The 24,746-nt window shown below is 35.3% G+C and overlaps 1 non-coding gene across 1 annotated transcript; it reads left to right on the plus strand.

Annotated features, from left to right (window-relative positions):
• Positions 1–3,867: 3,867 nt before the first annotated feature.
• On the plus strand, positions 3,868–3,974 carry LOC121213049 (small nucleolar RNA R71). The gene has a single exon (XR_005908420.1). It is a non-coding gene; the product is annotated as a small nucleolar RNA R71 (small nucleolar RNA).
• Positions 3,975–24,746: the final 20,772 nt, after the last annotated feature.

The raw sequence follows: 24,746 nt of genomic DNA on the forward strand, positions 1-24,746 counted from the left end.
AGTCACATAAGGGCTGATGGATATGACTCCCTTCCTATGCCGCTCCGTCTGATGGTAAATGGTGAGGGCAATGAAATAAGCAAGGTCGAAGACATGCCTGTTTGCGATACTCTATAAAAAGTAGGCGTCGTGAGTGTCGACGACGTCAGTGCTCTCTCGCCGTCTTGTCAGAGTGTGGGCCAAGATGGCGTGTAGGTACCTTAGAGATGGAGTGAGATCCGATGCCTTGGAGCGGCTAGGGTCGTAGGTGACCAAGGCAAGGACGAAGGCCTTCCAGCACTTTGAAGGAGAGTAGTGGATGTGGCGATGGAGGGTATCGAGTTCGTTGTCGTCCATGAACTCTTCCGTGTATAGGCCTAGTACAATTCCAAACTCTATCATAACTGCTTGAAAATGGAAGGTCGAGCAGAGTTCGAGTGTGAGCTCGAGGTACGTCGGCTCAATGATTTCGAAAAAGAGCCCCCATGGGTCAGTGGTCAAAAGGGCTCAGACTGCGTCAACCAGTTGGATTTGTTCAAGTACGGCCCAGTCAATGCAGCGGCCTGCACCTAGGGGTCAGGCCCGAAGTATCTAAAAAAGTTCCTCCTGGGGCCCCAAGGGTAACTAGAGAAAAGGGTGGCGTACTTCAGCTGATGTGCTTGCCGATGTGGCTCCGGGTCCCTTCTGTTTTTTTGAAGAGGGGACGACGATCTTCTTGCCACGTGAAGTTGACATGGTATGCCTGCAGGAAGACTAGTATTATAGCCTAATGGATAGAAAAGATAGAAAATCCTAACAAACTCGAAGAGGGATTGACATGTATTAAACTAACAAGTGCAAACTGAACTACTAACACTACCAATATTCAACCAATAGCAATCAAATTCAACTATAGAAATTGTATGGAAAATAGTAAAGTGATAGCATGACTAAATTAAAAATGAACTAGATGAAAGTAGCTAAGCATCGTTTAAAAATAAAAATAAAAAAGTAAATGAACCAATTCCTATGATAACCAATTAGTAGTAAAATGCATATAATAGGCTAAAAAAATTAAGATTATTATGAGAGTAAGCATAAAAAGAGAGTAAAATAAAAGAGAAAATCATTAGTGGAGAACTGGTGGTCAAAGGTGCAATGGCACGGTGGTGGTGCTGTGTTTGGGGACAGCCACGGGCGTGGTAGTGAGGTCGCGTGACTCGTACAAGGATGGAAAGAGGGGGGAGGAGAAAGAGAGCGGAGAAAAACGAAGGAGAAAAGAAAGCTAGGGTGGCGGTCGGCGGCAGGGGAGGGGTTGCGGCAGCTAGGGTTTAGAGTTTTTTGGGAAGGGGATGATGAATAGTGAGGGGTTTATATAGATATTGGGGCACACGGCCGTGCTAATTTTAGCCCATGTGTATCGTGATTTTCAAATTTGGGCGCATCTGAAATTCGGCCAACGCTCGTGTTTTTTGGGAGTGTTGATGCACACGGCCGTGTTCTCCTTCATTCGCTTCTCCCACGCCGTGTATGGATGTCCACGCCCATGTTATTTTGTCAGTCTTGACCACGGGTAGTGGGCACGGGCGTGTCGCACGCCCGTGTTGTTTTCTCAGTTTCAACCATGGCCTCTAGACACGGGTGTGTCTCACGCCCGTGTTGTTTTGACAGATTCACCCACGGCCATGTTGCACAGCTGTGGCAACTTATCGATTCCTGTGTTGGGGAAAAATTATGCCCTATTTGCCCACGGCCATATCGCACGGTCGTGTTTCCTTCCGTGGTATGGGCACGGCTTAAGGTACGCCTGTTGGCTTGGCCGTGTGGTTCTGGAAAACCTGTGTTCAGAGTCTCAGTTAGTGGATTTAAATGTTAAAAACTAAAATTTAAAGAAGTTAACACCGTTAGTGCTCGAGTTGCCTCCCAAGAAGCGCTTATTTATAGTCTAAGCTTGACTTACCTATTTGTTGCATGGTCATGGTGGTGCGAGGAGTTTATACTCCTCATCCCTACTATCAATATTATCAAAATAAGGTTTTAGACGAGTACTATTTACCTTGAACGTACCAAATTTGGGATGAATCACCTCGACTGTGCCGTATGGAAAAATGCTAAGTACCGTAAGAGGGATTTCTCTATTAGGTTCAGAGGTGGCAATCCGAGGGTCTGCTGTATCTAATAGTACTTTATCTCTAACCTTAAGTTGTTTTGGTGAAATATTGAGCTCATCATGGGGTGGTTTTGGTCTATCATGTGCTCTCGGTTTCTGTGTTTGCCATTCATCTAGTTCCTCGACTTGTAGCCTTCATTCTTCATAGATGGGTTGTTTATTGTTATTTGAACAAGGCTCATGTATGCTTTTCGAACGTATTTCCTGCAAGGAAGGTTGCACCACATGATCAGCATTAGTAGAATTTTGAGCTTGAAGAGTGATTGTTTCCACACCCACACGAAGTGTGAGATCACCTGTACCAACATCAATTATAGTTCCAACAGTTGCTATAAAGGGCCTTCCTAAATTTAAAGGCACGTTACTATCCTTTTCTATGTCTAGAACAACAAAATCAACTAGAAATGTGAATTTTTTCAATTTTAACGAGTACATCTTCAATAATACCCCTAGGAAATCTAATTGTTTTGTCTGCTAACTGAATGCTCATCCTAATTTGTTCGGGTTTCCCAAGACCTAGTTGTTTAAACATTTTATAAGGCATGACATTGATACTAGCCCCTAAATCAGCCAAAGCATTATTAACATCTAAGCTACCAATTACACAAGGAATCGTAAAACTCCCTGGATCTTTTAATTTGTTGGCCAGCTTATTCTGTAGTATGGCTGAGCAAACTGCATTTAACTCCACATGCGACGCCTCATCCAAGTTCCACTTATTTGTTAAAAGCTTCTTTAAGAATTTGCCTATGTTTGGCATCTGTGAAAGAGCTTCAATAAACGGTAAGTTGATATGTAATTTTTTTAATAATTTAAGGAATTTACTGAATTGTTCGTCTGTGCAGTCTTTCCTTGTCGCATTGGGGTATGGCACATGAGGTTTGTACTCTTTACTTACCGGTGTTTGTTCACTATGGTCTACCTCACCTTTTCTTTTACTTACCATAATTCCTTGCCTCGATTCTAGTTTAGGTTCGACTAACCCTTCCTCATCTTGAATGGTAATTGCATTGAGCTGTTCCCTTGGGTTAGATTCAGTGTTACTCGGCAAGCTACCTTGTGGTGGTTTAGAAATAAATTTGGCGAGTTGGCTTATCAGAGTTTCGAGCCCTTGGATCGATGCTTGTTGATTCTTAAGTGCTGTTTCGGTATTCTGAAAGCGAGTTTCTGACATCGAGATAAACTTTGTTAGCATCTCCTCAAGGGTTGTCCTTTTTTCCTACTGGTAGGGTAGTTATTGAAAACCCAGAGGATGTTGTGGCCTTTGATTCCCCTGACCACCCCACGAGAAGTTGGGATGGTTCCTCCAACCTGCATTATATGTGTTACTATATGGGTTATTTTGAGATCTAGAATTATTACCCATTTATTGAACTTGTTCCTCCTCGGTGCTAGGGTTGAAGGGTTGATATTCTGTCTATGCTCCTCCTCCATTTGAATCGTACATCATCACTGGATGTACCTGAGTAGAACCACACAAACCGTCAATCTTTTTATTTAAAAGTTCTATCTGGTTAGATAGCTTAGTAACTGCATCGAGGTTGAAAACACCGGCTACTTTTGTCAGCTTTGTTCTCATGACTTGCCACTGATAGTTATTCAGTGACATCTCTTCAATAAATTCGTAAGCCACTTCAGGTGTTTTGTTATTGATAGTCCCACCAGCAGTTGCATCAATCATCTGTCTAGTCGAAGGATCCAGGCCACTGTGAAATGTTTGAACCTGCAACCATAAAGGCAACACATGGTGAGGGCATCTTCTCAAGAGGTCCTTGTATCTCTCCTATGCATCATAGAGTGTCTCTAGATCCATCTGCACAAAAGAAGAGATATCATTCCTCAATTTAGCCGTTTTAGCCAGCAGAAAATATTTATGTAAAAAATTTTCGGTCATTTGTTCCCAAGTAGTGATTGACCCTCGTGGTAACGAGTTCAACCACTGTTTTTCTTTGTTCTTCAACGAAAAGGGAAACAACCAAAGGAGAATGGCATCATCAGGAACACCATTGATTTCAAAAGTTTCGCAAAACTCTAAGATATTCTCCAAATGAGCGTTTGGATCCTCGTTCTACAAACGATCAAACTGAACAAACTGTTGGATCATTTGAATTGTGTTAGGTTTCAGTTCAAAATTATTTGCAGCAACAGTAAGCCTAACTATACTTGACTCAGTTCCTGCTAAAGTAGGTTTAGGAGAATCATACATAGTGCGTGGAGCAGGATTCTAATTTATTGGGTCAGCAGCAATCGCAAAAGGTAGCGGATTTTCCTGATTTTCAGCCATCTCCTTGGTTATGGTGTGAATTTTGTCCTCTTGCTCTTCCTGTGTGTACCTTAGGCTTTGCCTTATTTCTCTTCGTTTCTGCAACCTGTGCGATCAATCTCACTATCAAAAAGTAATGGTCCCGACGGGTTTCTTCTAGTCATGCACTATAAAAACCTGCCAAAAGCAAATAAACGAAAAATAAATTTTAAATTGCAATAAAAATAAAATGGCTAAAGTAATAAAAATCGAGTGTTCCTAATATCTTAGATATCTGGCAACGGCGCCAAAAACTTGATCGTGTTATGTGATACGTGCAATAAGGTTTATAATTTATGAATGTCCGTTCTTGAAAACTAACTATTATCACAACAAATGCAAGCGTACCTTATCGAACAGTAGTATAGCTTATGGCAAGACCGGGATTTCAAACCCAAAGGAACTAAAAGTACTAGTATTAACTTTCTTTTTATTATCAAGCCTAAAAAAAAGGGGTTTGTTTTATCTAAACTAATTACTAAACTAAGAATGCACAGAAAGTAAATTGGGGAAATAACTTTTGGGAAAACTGAATGATTTGGACAATACCTAAGGGAAAAATCCACCTAGACTTCACTTGTTATTGACTCTGAATCAGACGATTTATTCACTTGACATGATCCGTAGAAATCCCTAATTTATATTATTATCTCTTTCGAGACTAACAACATCTAACCCTAGGTTGATTAATTGAAATATCTTTCTAATTAAGTCCCTAGTGTTGCATTAACTTGATCTATGGATTCCCTTATTAGGTTTCACCCTAACTGGCAAAATCTTGTCACCCTATCTCTAGGCGTGCAATCAACTCCGCTTAATTATGTTAGATCTACTCTTAGATAGGGACTTTTTCTCCTCTGAATAAGCACATCAATACTTGAATCAATATCCTGGAATATTAAAGCAAGAATTAAGAATTCATAATTAAGAACAATTCAAATATTTATCATACAATTCAGATAATAATAACAAGATCTGTCTTAGGTTTCATTCCCCTTAGGTATTTAGGGGGTTTAGTTCATATTTATGAAAGAAAACATCTCAAAAGAATAATGACAGCAAAACATAAAGAAAACCTAAGAACTCTTGAAGTGAATTGAAGGGAGATCTTCAGTCTTGAAGGTGAATCTGGCTTCTGAGATGGATCAATTGGCTTTCCTAGAGTAATTCCATGCCTCTCTACTCTGTGTCCCCCTTCTAAGTGCCTCCTCAGGTGTTTAAATAGGGTTTAGAGTGCCTAAAATCCCTCAAGAGTGGCCTTTTCCGAATAGAACTAAACTTGGGCCCGACAAGGACACGCCCGTGTGTGATTTCTTCAATCAGTGTTCAAGGCTGTTACATAGGTATGGACGTGTGGTCTACCCGTGTAAGTCGTGCTTCGATTCTACCAAATGGACATGGCCGTGTGGCTTACCCGTGTGAAGAAGTGCAGGCCGTGTTGATTTCCCATGTTGGTCCATTTTATCCGTTTTCAGCCCGTTGCTCTCTCTTTTTACCTCCCATGCTCACCTGAGTATAAAACATGAAATTAAAGGATTAAGAGCATCGAATTCACCAAATCTAAGGATAATTCATCCAAAAATATGCTAAGCATGAGGTAAAAATATATATAAATTACGGTTTATCAAGTAGGTAATAAGCTAACTCATACTTGGTCATTTTAGTTCATTTTACACACTCGATCATAACTTATCTTTGCCCGATGAACCATTCGAAATTGGATAGGACACTCAGATAGTCACATATACTGTACAATGCCAACGTCCCAGACGTGGTCTTACATGTAATCACATATCAATGCCACTGTCCTAGACAGGGTCTTACTCGTACACATATATCAGAATCACATATCGATGCCAACGTATATAACGTGGTCTTACTCGTACACATATATCGATGCCATGGTCTTACTCGCACATCACATATTGGAATCCTATGTCATGACATATGTATTCTAGCTATTCTTAAGGTTCATACGGGTTTCGGACGTCGTAACTCAATCAAAACGAATTCATAAACATAGCTGCCAAGCTTGTACACATTCGGCTAACTGATATATACATTCACATATTTCATTTCAGCATATATAACTCACATTTAATTAAAATTAACAACATCTATTTGCTTATAAACTTACCTCAAGCGATGACAAATGGAACAGGATGACTAGTCGACAACTTTAGTTTTCCCCCGATCCAAATCTGATTTTCTTTTTTCTTGATCTAAATTAATATAAATTAAACTTATTTAATTAAATATTCAATCAAATTCATCCAAAAACACATAAACAGGTAAATTACCATTTTATCCCTAACATTTTATACTTTTTACAATTTAGTCCAAATTGCATAAAACACAAAACATGCAAAATTTGCACACACCATGCTTAGGCCGAATATTCCTAGTGTTCATACAAGTCCATACATTTCATTTGTTTCACATTTTAATCCCTCAATTTATTATTTTTTCAATTTAGTTCTAATTACTCAAAATCATCAAAAATTCCAATCCAAAACATATCTTTCATATTTCACCAACTAACATCACAAAACTCAAACATTCATCAATGGAATAACTTAAAATATTCACCAAAATCAAAAATTTGAGCATGGGCTTTGTAGATAACTTAGCAATGATCTCAAAAATGTAAAAATTATCAAAAATCAAGCTAAAACTTACCTTGAATCAAGCTTCAATAGTGCTGAACTTTAAAACCCTTTTATTTTCTTTTTCATTTCTTTTGTATTCGGCAAGAATAAGTATGAACACCAAAATGGCTTTAATTTTTTTATGCTTTATGATATATTAACATATTAATAAGTTTACATATTTAACCTTAATGATTTTATAATAAAACTATATATTATATGTCTAATGCCACCCATACTAATATCAATGGCATAATTGCAACATAAATGCTTCATATTATAAAGACAACAACAATTAGGCACTTTCACATTTAACCATCAAATTTTCATTTTACGTGATTAAGTCCTTTTATTTAATCGGCCACTCAAACGACAAAAATTAAAGCACGAAAATTTCACACATATAGATTCACACATAATAAACATTGAAAATAAATTTTAAATATTTTTCTAACACTGATTGTGGTCCCGAAACCACCATTCCGAAGGTCTAAATCGGGCTGTTACATTTCTCAAATTGTGAGATTGCATAGAGTACCTATTTTTATTATTTCAGATAGTGATCCGAGGTTCAAATCATACTTTTGGAAGAGACTACAAGAGGCATTAGGTACGAAACTACACTTTAGCACTGCTTTTCACCCACAGCCGGATGGTCAATCTGAACGGATTACTCAGATACTTGAGGATATGTTGAGATGTTGTATTCTTGAGTTTGAAGGTACGTGGGAACAATACTTTCCATTGATTGAATTTGCATATAATAACAACTTTTAATCGAGTATCAAAATGGCTCCTTACGAAGCTTTATACGGCTGAAAATGTCGAACACCATTGTACTAGACAGAGCTTAGTGAGAATAAGATCCACGGGGTTGATTTGATCAGAAAAATAGAAGAAAAAGTGAAAGTAATACGAGATAACCTGAAAGCAGCTGCGGATCGTCAGAAATCGTATGTAGATTTAAAAACAAAAGATATAGAGTTTCAGATCAGTGAAAAAGTATTTTTAAAAATCTCACCATGGAAGAAAGTACTTCAATTTGGCAGAAAAGGCAAGCTGAGTTTGAGGTTCATCGGGCCTTATAAGATTATGAAGCATATCAAGCCGGTTGCTTATCGATTATTATTACCAACTGAGCTAGAAAAGATCCACAATGTATTTCATGTATTGATGCTTCAATGATATATATCTGATACATCACATGTGATTTCTCCGTCTGAGATTAAGATTCAGTCCGATATGACCTACGAAGAAAAATCGATTCGTATTTTAGCTCGTGAGATCAAAAAGTTTAGAAATAAGAAAATTTCATTAGTGAAAATATTGTGGCATCGGCATGGGGTTGATCAAATCACTGGGAACCCGAGGATGCTATAAGAAAACAATATCCAAACCTATTCACGGGTAAGATTTTCGGGGGCGAAAATCCCTAATGGGGGAGAGTTGTAACAGTCCGGTTTAGACCCTAGTCGGAACAGTGGTTTCGGGACCACAAATTCGAGGTCAAAAAAATATTTTAATATTATTTTCCATGCTTATAATATGTGAATTGATATGTGTGAAAGTTTTCGTGCGAAAACTTAATTGTTTGTGTGCTTATTTTGATAAAATGACTTAACCCTGTAAATTGTAAAAGTTTCATGCTATATGTTAAGTTGCCTATTTGCTATGGCTTTTTAACTGTGAGGTCCTTATGTTTTAATTTGACCATGGTTAGTGGGATTGGTCATAAATGACCTTAAAATGGATAAATTATAATGTTTTAATCAAAGGGGAAATTTGGTATTTGATTATTAATATGTGTTATAACAAAATAAACATGAAAATAAGGCCATTTGTGTTCATCCTTTGCCGAAAATCAAAGAAAAAGAAAACAAAGAGAGATAGTTAAGGTTTGGCTAGTTCAAGCATCAATTAAGGTATGAGTTTTGTTCTTTTTTTGATAATTTCTACGTTTTTATGACCATTGTTCAGTATACTATCATGCCCATGTATGAATTTTAGAAATTGTTGATGATTTTGAGTTGAGCCATTGTTGATAATGTGAGTTTTATGAAGTTTAATGATAGTAAATGGAAGATATGTGTTAGACTACGATGTTTTGTATTGGGATTTTTGATGAATTTGAGTATTTTGGATTAAATTACAAAAATGAGAAATTGAGGGACTAAAATGTGAAAGAAATGATAAATATAGGCTAATAAGGACCATTGGAAAATTCGGCTAAGGCATGGTTTTGATGAATTTTATATATATGGTGTTTTGTATAATAAGGACTAAAATGTCAAAATGTGTAATTTTAGGGTCTAAAGTGAAAAAATTCCCAAAGATGTGTTTGTGTATTAAATTGAATGTGTTGGTGATTAAAAGGGTTAATTTTGAATACATATAGATCGAGAAAAGAGGAATTCGGATTTAGATCGAGGAAAATTGAAGATTATCGAGTAAACAATCCGAATCGCCAATTTCGAGTACGAGGTAAGTTCGTACGTGATAAATGATGTTATAATTATGTTTTAATGCTTTGATAATACATAAATTGTATAAATATTTTATTATGGTTTGAGCATGATGATAATTGACTATGTTCGGCCTAAATGTCCTGTTTGAAATAGCTTCGGCTACAAATGGCACTAACTGTGTGAGTTGGAATAGCTTTGGCTATATGAGCCACTAAGTGTGCAATATCGAGATAGCTTTGGTTTATTAAAATGGCACTAATATTGAGATAGCTTTGGTTTATTAAAATGGCACTAAGTTTGCGAGATTGTTACGGCTTCGGCAAATCACTGATGCACTAAATGTGCGATTGCTTAAAGTATAGAAAGACTTTCGAATGAATTAATGTATTTGAACAAGAGGTGAGAATGAAATGAATAAATACGGGAAAGTTCAGGTATGTTTGATACCTTTGTGGTAGATGATATTATACGTATGAACATATTAAATGAGATAGAATAGAATTAATGGATGAATTGTGAATTACTAAGTGTTTATTAGTTAATGTTTCGTATATTATAAACTGTTGATAATTTATGGTACGAACTTACAAAGATGTAAAGCTTACTGTGTGAAATGTTCTCTATTTTACAGTGTTATAAAGCTAGCTCAGATCCGGGGATCGTCAGCGACATCAATCACACTATCGGACATCTATTTGGTACAATTTTGAGAGTTGTATATATGATATATGGCATGTGTAGGCTAGAAGTATTTTGGTATGTTTTGTGATGTGAATATCTAGCCATGAGATTTGGCTTGTAAATGTTGGTATGTATGGCCTTTTAAGTTGGCCTAAATGATGTGTTTGATAGGTAAGTTATATGAAATATATAATGTTTATGTGATGGTTTGAAGAGTGTTGAATTGGTATGTTTTGTGGTATGAAGTAAGTGATAAAATTATGAGTTTATGTATTTGAAACTTATGTAAGTTGTGATGATTTTTGGTACATTGATTTGGTATGTTTTGGTTGTAAAATTGAGTAGTGAATTGGATGGTAATTGAATGGCATGAAATATATATAAATTGGTTGCTTTGGTTGTCTATGAATGTATGCAAATAATGCTAAAAATGTTGTGTTTTGGAATGCTTGAGATAGGTGGGAAATGTGGCTTAAACCAAGCCTAATTTCACCCCACATGGTTAAGAACACAGGTGTGTGTCTCGACCGTGTGTTTGTTGTAATTTAGCTATTCAAGTCAATCTCGAGCATAGCCTAGACACACGGATGTGTCTGGTGGCCGTGTGAAGCACACAGTCTTGGTACATGGGCTTGTGTGGCTATTTCGAAGGGTACATAGGCTAGACACATGGGCGTGTGGTCGGCTGTGTGGCCCAAGTTATTTCGACCATGGCCAAGGCACACAGGCTTGTCTTGTGCTCGTGTGGTGAAGTCAGTATGTATGCCCTATTTTGGCACAACTTAGACACACAGGCATGTCTAATGCCATGTGAGGCACACAGCCTGCTCACATGGGTGTGTGACCTGTATAACTTTGAAAAATGATGAAGTTTTGGAAAATTTTTTATGAACTCGGTTTAGTCCCAACCCCTTTCTAAAGCATGTTTACGGTCTTGTTGACCTAATATAAGGGACTTGATATTAATGTATGATCTATGGTGTTATGATGATTATGTAATGAATGCTAGATGTTTAGATATGTTCGGTAATGCTCTTTTACCCTAGTCCGGTGACGGATACGGGTTAGGGGTGTTACACATAAGCTAAATAAGCTTTGCACCCTTTTTTGGTCAATTTATGAGCTGACATTGCCAAAATCACATTTCTTGCACAATCAACCCCATATACCTTGACACAAATATATTCACCATTCAGACGTTTCAAACTATCTTGTTTCCTTCGACAATTTACTATTGCATCATCCTTTGACAACCAATCCATTCCCAAAATGAGATCAAAATCATCAAAAGGTAATAACATCAAACTAGTAGGAAATTCGTAACCTCAAACTTTCAGTAGACATGATTTATAGATCTATTTAACTACAACACACTAACCAAGTGGATTTGTTACCTTAACAGTATAATCAGTGGACACAATAGGCAAATTCTTTTTGTCTACTAATGCAGTGCATATATAAGAGTGAGTTAATCCAGGATCAATCAACTCATACACATTAAGATCAAATGGAGAGAAAATACCAGCAATAACATCTGGAGAAGTAGCTTCCTCACGAGCTCTGATTGCATATGCTCTGGCAAGTGCTTTCGCTTCAGATCGTTTATTTGTATCACCAGTCTTTCCTCAATCAAAAGTAGCATTTCTACCACTACCAGGTCATCTACCTCTCTGTGTAGGTGCTTCAAGTTTTCTAATCTGATTTCCTGAGTCATTTTTCCATTTTGGACAATTATGAAGGAAAGGATCGGTAGATCCAGAACGGAAACAAGCTTCTAATTTAGATCGACATTCCCCAAACTGTCTTTTACCACAATCATCACAAACAGGGACAATTTTCTCAATATTTCTCACACTACCAACACCACCCTCTGGAGAATTTATAGAATTCAAGTTACTATGCCTCAGTTTATCTTTTTCAGTGAACTCTGAAGGGGTAGTCAATCGACTTGCTTCATTTATGAATTTCTTCAATGGGAACATTTGAGCAAACTTAAATGACCATATTTTCTTAAAATCTCAAAATTTTAAATTTGATTGTCATTTACTCTTGCAGATTTCTTCAATTTTTTAAGCTCGTCCTGAAAGTTCTACAAATTATGGGCCACAGACATTCGAATGTCATCATTCAACCCATCTTCGAATCTAATACACATTTCTTCTTCATTTGACACTATATTACAGGCATACTTGCTTAACTACACAAACCCCAGTTAATAATCGACTACTGATTGATTTCCTTGTTTTAGTTCAAGAATTTTTTTCTTTTTCTTGTCAAGAAACAACCGACTAACATATTTTTTCTTGAATTTCTTTTGAAATAAATCCCAATTAATATGATCACTGGATGTAATTGTGCTCAAAGTGTCCGACCACGAGTATGGTTCATCCTTCAACAACACATCTAAGACAAGCTTCAGGAGTACACATCAATTTTGAAAAGACTCTCTTCGTATTTACTAACCAGTACTCAGCTTTTGTATGATCATCATCAATTTTGCCTCTAAACTCTTCATCTCTACATTTTCGAATTTATCCACTGAAGGTCAAGTACCCATCATGGGTACAAAATTTTGAGAATACAGAGGTGCCAGAGGAGCCAGAGAAGGCACAATAAGGGGTGGAGGCTACGGAGTTATAGGATTTGTTTGTTTAAATTCATTGAACCACTGGTTCATCATTCCGGAAAACACATTTGTCATCTCATCACTAAAGGGATGTGGAACCGATGCACTATTACTTGCTTCAAGATTTGAAGCTTGGACATTACTTTTAGCTTCGTTAACTATGAACTGATTTGACTCAGATGACATTTTGAATCTATAAGTAAATACAATATTAGAGCGAATCAAAAGCATCACACTATCATAGGGTATATGTGGCATATATATACTAAACTAAACCGTAGCTCTGATACCACTAAATGTAACACCCGTATCCCATCTCCATTATTGGATTAAGGATTGGAGTATTATAGATCCAAACAGAACAATTTATCTTAATTCAAAACAAGTATTCAATTAACTTATAAACATATATCATTTCATAGAATAATTTTTATGGGACCTTAAAATTAGTTTGAAAGCAATCGGGGATCAAAATGAATCAAAAAATAAATTTTAGGAAAAAAAATTGAAAATTTGGAAATAGGGGTCACACAGCCATGTGACACAGCCCAAACTGTGTGGGCATTCGAAGTAGGGACACATGGCTGTGTCCCAGCCCGTGTATCAAATTGTATAACTCATTGACTTGGCTCACATGGTTGTGTAGCAAGTCGTGTGCTAGCCCATGTAACCTACTGACTTGAGACACACGGCCATATCTGAAACCATGTGAAACCTGCACCTAAAACACTAAAGCACACATAGCCATCTGGGGTGACCGTGTGTGGCCAATGGCTGTGTCCCAAGTCGTGTGCTAACAAATTACCCCCTAAAGTAAGCTAATTCTATGTTAGTCTTGCCCCAACAAGGTTTATAAAGCATATCATGACCAAAACACTCAAAACAGATACTTAAAACATGTCAAAATAATCATCCTAAAATTTTAACCAATATACCATTCATAAGTACCTCAATTTATAACCAAGCACATTGACACATTTTAAACATACTACAAAATTTACCAAATACATATTGAGATATTCTTCTATACATAAAGGTTACCTACTCCAACATTGCAAATCATACTCAAAAGAAATTAGCTACTCTTTATCATCATCAATGGCTATTAACATTAACAAATTCACAACAAAACCTATATACATTCCACAACCCAAAAAGAGATACAAAAGCTACCAAAATAGCTAGATAGTGTGAGCTTTGAGGTCGATCCTTCCGATCAGTCCGTAACTATTACTTACAAAATAACATGAGAAAAATGATAATAAACTTAAATAGCTTAGTAAGATCATTGTATAATATCTACTTGACTTGTTTTTGTTAACATAAACACTTGAAGATATAGCATACTAACTAAAATCCCCAAATTACATTGCACATAAGTTCTCATAATGAACCAAATCAAATGAATAACTTGTTAGAAAAATTTATTATAACAAGAATATAACAATTCTATGTAACCCTCCATATCATTTAGTCTAAATCACCAATACTCGGTTCACATACTCAATCATTACTTCATTTTCAAGGGCATCATGATGTAAAACAAGGGCACATACATGCAATAAGAAGCACCAAATTGGAAACAAGGGCACAAATGTGCAAACAGGGGCATCAAAATGCAAATAGGGACACCGAAGTGTATTTAGGGGCACAGTTGTGGAAACAAGAGCACTTCTTCATTTCCATATACATGATAGAACTCTTTTAATTTCACATATAATTTATTACAAATCCAAGGAGTACCACTAACAAAAACAATCCCTTCTCCATTTCATGTAAACATAAATACTTTCAATTTTCATTGTTATACAAATAACTAAAGTAACTTCACACTTCAATACATCAATTATCTAGAAATAATTAATCTAACACAAGTAATTACAATTTCTAAAACAAATCACTATGAACTTACCTACGATCACTCCCGATTTCACAACAAGGACTACTCCAAAATTTTTCCTTTTCCAAGATTTTTGTCTTTTTGAGTCAAATATTGATCTAAAATAATAATTAAATAAAATTTATTAAAATCACATACATGTCACACTCAATTTAATGCATCTTACCCTGAACCTTTCATTAATTACACATTTTCCTTGAACTTTTACATTTATCAATGGCAACATAAATAATCTTTGACAGTTTCAAAAACGAAGGTACGAGTAAGTTGGACCTAGTTGTAACGATCTCAAAAACATAAAAATTAAAAGAAATAGATCTAAAAATCATACCATGCAAGCCTAAAGGAGAAGATTGAAGCTCAAAAATCCCTTCCATGGAGGTTTCGGTTGTCCAAAAAAGAAATAAAGATGATACCACTTTTGTTTTATGATTTTCCTATTCTATTATATCATTTATCATTATTAATAAATATTATAAAGTATAAAAACAATGAAATTCACCTAATAACCATCCCACATAAACACAAATGGTATATTTACCATTTAAATCCTTCTTTTTCTAATTTTTAAGCCATTGAATCTATACAATTCACTTATAACAAGATTTTTCCATCTTTTGCAATCTAATCCTTTTTCTTAAATTAACTAAGTAAACCTTAAAATTTCTTTACCAATATCTAATAAAACCCTAATGTAACTCCATAAAATTTATTCTAATAATAAAACGTGACCCCACATATCAAAATTGTGGTCCCGAAACCACATTTTCTGATACAACTAAAAAATGAGAAATTACACAAGGCACTGAGTATCCTAAAAACACCTACCCAAGAGGTAACTATGGATAATACTAATGAACCTCAAGACAATTCCATGGAAGTAGAAGATAGACCTGAACCAAAAGAAAAGAAGGCACCAGCTGTTGAGACAAGAAAAGAGACATCTGAAGATGCTGAAATCACGAAAGTCCCATTCCAAACAAGATAAGAAGAAAGAAAAAAGTGGGACGAGTATGAATTCATAAGTTTTCTGAACCTCTTTAAAATTTTAAATGTTAACCTACCTTTAATCAAGCTAATTGAGAAGGTTCCCAAATATGCCAAATTTTTAAAGGAGATGATAACAAGGTGTAAGACAATCAAGGTAGGAGAACAAGTTAATTCAAGTGCTTCCTGTAGTGTGATTATTTCAAGACAAGTACGTCGGAAGTTGAAAACCAGAGAAATTTCACTACTCCCATAGATATAGGGAGCATTCCTTTTAATAAAGCTCTATATGATTTAGGATCTAGTATCAATTTAATGCCCTTATTGATTTTAGAAAAACTCGGGTTAAGAAATCTTAAAACAACTTAAATAACATTACAATTAGCTGACAGGTTTTCGGTATATCCGAAGGGGGTACTAGAAGATGTGCTAGTCAAGGTGCAAAGTTTTATTATTCTAGTAGATTTTGTAGTACTTGATTTATAAAAAAAGAGCTAACTATGAACCTTTATGGTGAGACTAAAATCTTCAAATGTGGTTATCAATCGAATGAGGAAGAACGGAGGATATTAGGGGAACATTACAAAAAAATTTATTCATTTCTAATGTTCCCGAGTCAAGGGGAATGATTCCCTTTAAGAAAGTAGAAAGAATAAACAGGTTCAAAGAACGTGATAAGTGGGCAAATATGGAGTGGCAGGACGGTTGGTGGACTAGTACTAATAGAATAAAGAAATTGTCCATGGGTGAATCAACAATATTGGTGGATAAATCTAGCAATATAACTTAAAATATGTGAATTGCAACATGAATTTTTTTTTGTAAATTATTATATATTTAACTAAGCCCATAATTTAAATTCTAACTTGTATCTGATGTATGTTTAACTTTTAGACCGAAACATCCTTGAGGTGGAATTTTGGACCGAACTAGAGTCATTGTCATGATTTTGCACTAGAGAGTCAAGACATAGCAAATAGTCCCTAAGAATCTCCAAACTGAAGGATGTGTCACGGCATGGAACCCTTATGTCATGACATCGGTAGCCTTTTAGGAAAGTTGCGACACGAAACCACAATGTTGTGACATCACTGCAATTTTTTACAGGGTTGACTTGATCCACTGCGCAACCCAATGGCTTAAACACTAACTTTACCCAATTTTTAACCCTTAAAACCCTATTTTAGAACCCAAAAACTATATCTATTACTAATTAAAACACCCCTTAATGCTTATCTCCTCAAACTCTCTCAAAACTATTCACATCTCTCAAACCCTAGACCCAATTTTCCCCAAGTTCCATTTCATAAACTTGGTCAACAAGGAACGGGGACCTCACGAGCAAGCAAAGAATTCAAACAAACCTCAACTATACATTCAAGGTTAAGGGTTTCTAAAATCAATTTTTTTACTATTCCATTGAATTCATTGCTTAGATTGAAATACAATGCCTCATAGGAAAATGAGGCAAATCATGGAAACGGAGCCATTGATGTTTCAAAATCCCTCTAATTTTCCAAATCTGAATGTTGAAAAGTATTTCAATAAACTTCAAGGAAAAATATTCATTTTGGAAAGGGGATTTGCTTCATCGATGATATTGTTTAAAGAAATATGGCCTTTGGTAAGGTATCATTTATTGGAACATTTTTGGATGATCCTAAAGGATAATGTTGTGGTCCCCGTTGTACAAGAATTCTATGCATCTTTACGGTACCATGAGTTTAGAAATACTGAAGATCATATATGGGACATAGTACTTGTGCGAGGGAAAGAGGTACGAATAACCCCTTGAATAATTTTTTATTTCTACAAAGCTTCATATTATGAGAATGATTTCATTGATGAAACTAACTTAGAATATTTTAGAGACAAGGATATGGATAGTATTATAAACTTTTTAACTAAAGGAAGGGGTGAATGAAAGTATCGCGTAGGTATCAATATCTTAGTATCTTTTCATCAAGTTAATATGTTTCATGAGGGTAAGATGTGGATTCAATTTGTTTGCACATGAATTGTACTTGTTTTTAAATGTTTCTAATGTTAATGCCTTTAGAGCAGTTTTACTCTATGCTATTCTACAGAAAAAGCAGGTATGTGTTGACAAATTGATTCACAAGAACATGAGAAGATGCATTAGTACCCAGAATGAGGGAGTATTCTTCCCCATCTCATGACGGCTTTATGCAAAAAGGCAAGTGTACCAATGACATCCACTGAGTAGTCACTGAAACCATCTCAAAGTATTATCGATGATACCTTGTTCCAATAATACATAGAGCTAAGGGCCAAACAAATAAAAGATGGGAACAAGTGACAACAAGAAACGACAGCTACACCCACATTGTCAAAAAGGTTGGCACAAGCTCAACAAGGTGTTGGTGAGAGTAGTCACCCAAAACTAGATTGGATAATTTAATGGATACAAGAATTGGGACCAATTTTCCAAGAATTTGTAAGGCAAAACAACATTCGGGTCTCCAATTATACACCTGATATGTTCGAGCTGACAAGTATAGAACGAGAAGAAGCACATGAAAATGAAGAAGAAAGAGAATATGAGAAGGATGATGAGAGTGAGGAGATGGATGAGGAAGACGATTGAATTATTTTAATATGATAAAGACTTGTATTAATTTTTGGATAATTTGAACTTTGTAGGAGTAAGATGAATAAGTAGATATTTAGTGTTGCATTTTATTTAACCTTTCTATGTAGGAACCCAACACGAAGAAGACACAAACAATCCAAACTTTACACAATCAAAGGAGGAAGCACCGACGAATAGGAGCTAAAGCAATTACGATCAATTAGGTAACTTTTTTCCTTACCTTTTGATGGGCTACACATTGAGGACAATGTGTCAACTAAAGTGTGGGGGGTAACATTAGTTGCTTTTAATTTTTTATTTATTTTTCATTGTCTTTTGGTGTGCTTGAGCTTGTAAAATAAAAGTGATTGGTTAGGAGCATGTACATAGGTTGCTTATGTTTATGAATAAGTTTGACATGACGATAAGAGAATTTAATTTTTTTATTATTAGACTACTAAAATACTATATGTTACACGGTAAATAGGTATCAAACTATCATTTATACCAAGTGATATAGAAAATACAAGGAAACAAGCATACTAGTATGAATGATAAATGGTTGAATTTGTTATTGTTTGGGTGATTAAATTTGTGCAGGATGAGATATTTAGGGATGACCTAAGGCATTGTTTGGAACACATCTAGATCCACAAAGCTATCCTATTTTACTCTTCCTTTAGTACCAATTTTGAGCCTTTTTGACACTTCTTGATAAACCACATTACAAGCCTCGAGCCTAAAAATTTTCATTTGTATATGCCCTTTTTCTTTGGCCCTATACCGTATAATTATAGACGTCTGGCCATACATATTGAGGGTTAAGTAGATACATCATGACATAGTTTGTAAAACTAGAGTAAAATAGAAAAGATTTGCATGATATAGGAACTATATGTAACACCTCTTACCAATATTCAACGCCGGAACAGGATACGAGGCATTATCAAACTTACAAAGCGATCAAACATACAATTTCTAGTCATAAACTTTCATCCAAATTAAAACCATTTGTATTCAATCATAAAGTCCCTACTACGAGCCTACGAGGCCCGAAACATGCTTTGGAAATGGTTCAAGACTAAACCAAGCACTTAGGAAATTTTTGTAAAACATAGAAATTTTTTACTATAAATAGGGGTCACACGCCCATGTGGTTTTGGGACACGCCCATGTCCTTAACCCGTGTAACTCTCTAACTTGTAAGTCATGAACAAATTGAAGCCACACACGTCTGTGTGCTAGGCCGTGTGGATAATATAATTTTCATGAAATAGGTGCAGACTTCACACTGTTGGGACACACGCCTGTATCTCTGTCCGTGTGCTCAATTCTGAGCTTTCTGTTTCTCAAAATTAAGGTGCAGGGGACACACGGCCAGAACACATGCCTATGGGGTAGACCGTGTGTCACACACGACCTAGACACACGTTCGTGTGTCTACTCGTATGGACAAAATAAAGGTTATCTACCAAGCCATTTGTCACCCTCATTTACACCTACACACACACAAGTTCAATGGCATAATCCATAGCATGTTTAAGCAATCAAAACATCCATAATCAAGGCTAAATCATATCATTCATTACCAAAACTTAACATATTTACTATAGAATAATTTACCAAATCAATTCATACCAAACTTTCATTCACAAGTATCAACATGAATACTTTCATCATGCATAATTCTACTTAAATTTCCTAGCACACCAAAGGACCTATCTCATCCATTTCACACAAGTCATTTAACCAGAATAAACACATAGCAACCCAACCCATTGCAAAAACACAAAAACAAGAAGGCATTAGCATATATACTTATATAAATAAGCTTGCAATCATTTTAGGCAAAATAAGCCAATTACATGGCTAAATACCAAATCACCTTAAACAAATATAAGTCAATACATTTGGCCAAATCAAATGACACATATAACAAAATGACCAAGTCCCTATACATGCCATACTCTCAAAATGTTTTAAGTTCATCGGTACCTAAATGACAGTTTGATAGTCTTATGCGACTTCCGATGATCTCCAATCCCGAGCTAGCTTGGGGACACTATAAAACATTGAAAATAAAATGGAGTAAGCTATATAGCTTAGTAAGCTCATATGAAGAAATAAGCAACCTTACCATACATTAATCATGCAAGTAATATAACATAAGATAACATAATTTACCATAATATCATGATCATAATTCACTTCCATCACAGCTTACCGTGAGATTTTCATTCCACGAATTTATAATCATAAGCTTCGAGTACATACCTGTACCATCTCATAACAAATTTACACTTATTTTCATCTTTGACATACCCGTGAAACACTCGGAATAATAATGTCAGATACTTGGAAATCTTGCACACTAAGTGCCACATATGTAGCCAATGCTACCTCAATATCATATAGCATAATTGCTCTCTCTCGAGCTAATCAACGGGCCTGCTCACATAAGATGTCAGTCAAGATGTACCTACTCGGTGCTGCTCACACAAGCTGTCAAGTAACTGCAACATATGCCGGTATACTCAGCCACCGGTAGGACATACGAGACCAGCACCTGGATCACATAATCACATGATACATGGTAACCCTAGTGACATGTCACATGTATCCTAATCTATTCCTAAAGTTCAAACGGGATTTCTTGCTTATCGAACCATCGTCGAACTCGTCCGTAAATTTAAACTTGTCCACACAATCAATCATACAGTTCATAAAATATTAAAGCATTTAAATACAATTATATTAAAGCTTATTTAACATACGAACTTACCTCAGTTACAAAAACGACTATCAGTTCGATTTAGTCAATAACCTTGTTATTTCCCCGGTCTAAACTCGAACTTTGTTTTTCTTGATCTACAATATCAAATTTAACTTATTTAATCATCACATTATTCAATTCAGTCCAAAAACACACTATGGAAAAATTACATTTTTGCCCCTAACCTTTTGACATTTTTACAATTTAGTCCCTAGGCTCGTAAAATGAATTTCTTTCAATTTCCTCACAACCCAAGCCTAGCCAAACCTTTTACATGCTCATGACAGGCATATTTTTCATTTATTTTCATTTTTATACTCATTTTATGGACTTTTACAAATAAGTCCCTATTTGTCATTTTTATCGAAAATCACTTTACAAAAGTCATTTAACAAACAACGAACATGCATTTTCTACCATCAAACATCAAAATACATACATGTTCAACATGGGTAAAAATTTAAACTTCACTTTTCTTTCAAATTAGTCCTTGAAATAGCTAAATCAAGTTACAACGATCTCAAAAACATAAAAATCGTTAAAAATGAGACAAGAACGAACTTACAATCGAGCTTGAAAGTGGCCAAAACCCTAGCTATGTCTTCACCTTATGAAATGCAGCCATGGGGGACTAATTTGAAGAAGATTACATCTTTTATTTGTTAAATTTTGTCTTTATTTTCCAAATGACTAAAATGCACTTAATGAAAAACTTCAAAATTTCACCTAACCATGTCCATTTTTGTCCATCCTAAAGAATAATGGTCTAATTACCATTTAAGGACCTTTAATTAGAATTTCATAACAATTTACTAACTTTAGCCTATATAACTCAAATTTTGCAGCTATTGCAATTTAGTCCCTGTAGTCAAATTGGACACTCAATCGATAAAATTTCTTAATGAAATTTTCACACAATCATTCAATCATAATGTAGACCTTAAAATAATAACAAAATAAATATTCCTATTTCATATTTGTGGTCCCAAAACCACTATTCTGATTTGAACCAAAAACAGGCTATTAAACTATAAGTTAGCTTGAATGTGCGAAACAAAAGAAAAATCCAAAGAGAAAATTGGTACAAGCTGAAAAAGTATTAAACTAGTGAAAAAGCATTCATGATTGAGATGTATTGAAAAAGAGAAAAGTCACAAAGTCACAAAAGAAAGAAAAACTCATTCATTAGTGAACAAAAAATATTAAGGCTTGCCATAGTTGCTATGTTATACTATGAATCCCTATATATGGAGAGACAATAAAGGTCAAAGAAGGAGAAATAAGGCGATGAGCAGGAAATGGTCTTTAAGGTGAAGAATAGGGATCAATATGATTTGCCAAACTATTTTCGTGTTTGTAGTCCTTTAATACTTACTATTTTTGAATTCCATACATGTCTTAAGCCTCAGAACGTTACAAGCCGTAAATGTAACAACCCGTCTTTAGTCAAATCAAAACAGTGGTTTCGGGACCACAAATCTGAGGTCAAAATATTTATTTTATTATTATTATTTTAATGTTACAGCATGATTGAATGATTGTGTGAAAGTTTCGTTGATAAAATTCGTTTAAAAATTTTATCGTTTGGTTAGTTAATTTGATAAACAGGACTAAATCGCGTAAAATGTAAAAGTTATGTTCTATTAGCTAAAGGTGTTTAATAGCTATAGAACCTTAAAGATAAGGTCTTTAAGTGGTAATTGGACTATTTTATTTGTGAGTGGACTATTATGGGCATATAATTAGTGATTATAATATTTATTAATTAAGGTTAAATAAGTAAATGTGTAAATAAGCTTAAAATAAATAAAACAAAAACATATCCATCCTTAATTCTTCACCCTCAACCGAAAATAAAAAAAGGAAGCCATTTTGGTCCATTTTAGGGTTTAGCCACATGCAAGCCTGATTGTAAGTTCATTTTTGTTCGATTTTTAGTGATTTTTATGCTTTTAAGATCGTTGCAGCTAGGTCTAGCTAGCCCAGGGACTATTTTGAAAAATTGTTAAAATTTGTGAGAGTTTCCATTGATGAATACATGATTATTTTGATGTTTGATGACAGATTTTGAATAATTGTTGATAGTTAAACAAGTTTTGTTAAGTGATTTTTAATGAAAATGCAAAATAGGGATTAAATTGTGAATTGTGTAAAGTTGGTGGCTAAAATGTGAAATAAATGAAAATTATGGGCTACTAGGGGCATTATGGTAATTTGGATAGCATGCGCATATTTGGAATTTCATTAATTTGTGATTTTTATGAAATAAGGACTAAATTGTGAAAAATGTGAAATGTGTGGGGAAAAAGTGTAAATGTGTTTTAAAATTTATTTTGGACCAAATTGAATGAATAGATGATTGAATAAGTCAACTTTGAATATATTTGTAACACCCCGAATTTGGGCCTAGAAGTATTGGGCCTTGAGTATGGGTCTGTAAGGAGGTTGTATATAAGTATTTAATTGTGCAAGGAAATGACACAGTTAAATGTCTGCTTTGGTGGTTAATAGCCCTGAGAAGTGTTGGAGAAATCCTGGGTTCAAACTTGGGCTTTAGCAAAAATTTTGGTTTTAAGTGAATAAAACCCTGGATGTTGGAAGGAGGCCTTTTAAATTATTGTGTTAAGTAAATGACACAAGGAAGCATGTGGTTTAGTGGTTGTGGCATCATTAAGGCTACAAGGGAGCTTGGGTTCAAGTATTGGCTCTTGCAATTTATATTGGTTTTTCTTTTAAAGGAACTTGGACTTTGGCCTATAGACCTTATAATTAATTGAGGATAAAGTGTAACACAAAATAGCTTGTGGCAGGGAGGCAAGTGAGAAGGGCAAGGGTTTGAATCCCTTTGGAAGAAAAATGCAATTATTTTGCTACAAGGGGGTGGAAGTGATTGAATTGGATTGAAACTCTGGAAGGTTGTAGTGGACTTGGTAAAAGGGTGAAGTTTAAACTGGTCAAGGTTGTTGAATTGAATTTGAATTGGGGGAAGCTGGAGTAAATCAATGAGGGATAAGGGGAGAGATTTTAGGAGAAAGTCAAGGAGTTCAAACTAGGGAGAGTTGTAGTCGGTTGGGGGGTTGGAGTATGCAAATTTGGCTATGAGATGTTTCTCTTCTCATTTTGGTGGGTTTTGGTTATTTTTTTGTTTGTGACTCTTAGTGCTGAACTATCTCTTTTGCTCTCCGTTTTGGGTGATTGGTGTGTCACGGAATTGACCATTTAGGAAGCTAATTGGTGGAGGAATTGACCATTTAGAAAGCTAATTAGTGTTGTCAAATACTACCTTTGTTGACGGTTTTATTCGTTCACTTTTGTTTCTACTTCTCTTTTTCCTGGCCAAATATACTATTTTTTGTTTCTTTATCTTTTGTACCAATCGCTTCCCTTACCATCACCTCTTTCACCTTATTGATTTCTTTTCAGTTCTCCCCCAATCGATTTCCCTTTTAATCTTTTCATTGCTTTTCCTTTCGGCATACCCTCTATATTTGGTTCTTGGCCAATTGCTTTTCTCTTCTGCTAGTGACATAAGATTTCGGTTTACAAGGGTTCTAACAGATTGGTAGGTTCTCACGGGTTCTCTCTTGTTTTTCTATTATAGTTATATATGTTCAAACACGTTCATCTATCTTTTCTAAAAATC

This window comes from Gossypium hirsutum, chromosome A13 (assembly GCF_007990345.1).
Source record: "Gossypium hirsutum isolate 1008001.06 chromosome A13, Gossypium_hirsutum_v2.1, whole genome shotgun sequence".
In the NCBI taxonomy this organism is placed as follows: domain Eukaryota; kingdom Viridiplantae; phylum Streptophyta; class Magnoliopsida; order Malvales; family Malvaceae; genus Gossypium; species Gossypium hirsutum.